At 46.1% G+C, this 1779-nt stretch overlaps 1 pseudogene; it reads left to right on the forward strand.

The window, feature by feature from the left end:
• The first annotated feature begins 1130 nt into the window (after positions 1 to 1130).
• Positions 1131 to 1574, forward strand: LOC122743084 (annotated as a pseudogene).
• The last annotated feature ends 205 nt before the right edge of the window (positions 1575 to 1779 follow it).

Below are 1779 nucleotides of genomic sequence, written 5' to 3' on the forward strand. Positions count from 1 at the left end.
GGGAATCATTCATAGGATGTCAAGAGCAGTAGAGGGCATGATAATGCTTGGTGAGGCATAGTCAGATGTTTTTAGGGTAAGAATGCTGATTTCTGGGGGCAGCTAGGTGGTGCAGTGGATAAGGCACCAGCCTTGGATTCAGGAGGACCTGAGTTCTGTTAAGGGCTAAAATTCTAGCTAGTTTGTCTAAAATATCTAATGAGTGGTCGCCAATAAATTATAAGCTTCAGCAAGAGTTAGACTTTTAAGCATTTATTAAGGAGAATAAGAATTTGGTAAAGAGAGAGAAAAAGGCCTAGATTCCTATCTATTAAAGGGAGAGCACATTTCTAGCTCCCTTCTCCGCCAGAGTCCAGAGGAAAAAGCCCCAGAGCGAGCGCCAGTCTCCTCCTTCCTCCTCCCGCTAGTCCGCGTCACTTCCTGATCCAAAGAAAAGACTCCTGGTCTTGCCCTCAAAAACCTTCGCTTCATGGGCAGAACTCTTCTACAGTAAGTATCCAGCAGGTGGCGTTATTCCAATCGTTACAGTTCAAACCCAGCCTCCAACACTTACTAGCTGTGTGACCCTGGGCAAGTCACTTAACCCCCATTGTCCTGGCCCCCCCCCCCCGAAAAAAAAAAAAAAGAATGCTTATTTCTTATCTTACCGAAGGTCTTGGGCTTGGAGTCTGTGAAAAAGATCCCCTTTTCTTTACATTCTCAAAGCAGAGAGATTCTCCCCCTCTTTTATGCAGATGCTTTAGGAATGGGAGCCTGGGACAAAAGGCAAGGATAGCAAAACCAGAAAATGTTATTGAAGGAATTAATAAAAGGGGTCATTTGGTTGGAGTTGTTGTCGTCCTCCGAATCTTCATGAACTCTTTTGGGTTTTGTTTTTGTTTGAATGGTTTGCCACTTCCTTTTCCAGCTCATTTTATAGATGAGGAAACTGAGGCAAACAGAGCTTAGTGACTAAGTATGTGTCTGAGGCCTGATTTGAACTTAGGTCCTCTTGACTCCGGGCCCAACACTCAATCCACTACACTACCCAGCTGCCCAATAAAAGGGGTATTAGTTTTTAGATTTAAATAAGCCCACAGAAGCAGCAGCAGCAGCAGAGGTGTCAGCAGAGACCGAGCTGCAGGGCCAAGATGTGTGACTTCACAGTGGATCAGCCTGCTGAGTTCAGGGAGGCCTTCCAGCTGTTTGACTACAAGGGGGATGGAAAGATCTTATATAGCCAGTGTGGGGACGTGATGCAGGCCTTGGGTCAGAATCCCATCAATGCTGAGGTGCTCAAGGTCTTAAGGAATCCCAAGAGTGATGAGATGAATGTGAAGGGGCTGGGCTTTGAACACTTTTTCTGCCAATGATGCAGACCGTAGCAAAGAATAAGGACCAGGGCACGTATGAAGACTATGTAGAAGGGCTTTGGGTGGAACGGCACAGTCACAGGCGCTGAAATACGGCACATCCTTATCACTCTGGGTGAGAAGATGACCGAGGAAGAAGTGGAAGTGTTGGTGGCAGGGCATAAGGACAGCAACGGTTGTATCAACTATGAAGAGCTAGTCCGGATGGTGCTAAATGGCTGAGAGCAAAAGTCCCCTTTCCACAAAGAATCCCCTAACTTTCTCAGAGTGAAAATGATCCTTTCGCCCCTGAAGCAACTAACTATATTGTCGGGGTTACCAACATCCTTCCTTCCAATCCCCACCACATGTCCTCTTTGCCCTGCCTGCTCTCTGCTTTCACCAAATTAAACTTGCTAACTGCTCCTAAAAACAAACAAACAAATAA

The sequence above is a fragment of the Dromiciops gliroides genome, chromosome 1, assembly GCF_019393635.1.
Source record: "Dromiciops gliroides isolate mDroGli1 chromosome 1, mDroGli1.pri, whole genome shotgun sequence".
Classification (NCBI taxonomy): domain Eukaryota; kingdom Metazoa; phylum Chordata; class Mammalia; order Microbiotheria; family Microbiotheriidae; genus Dromiciops; species Dromiciops gliroides.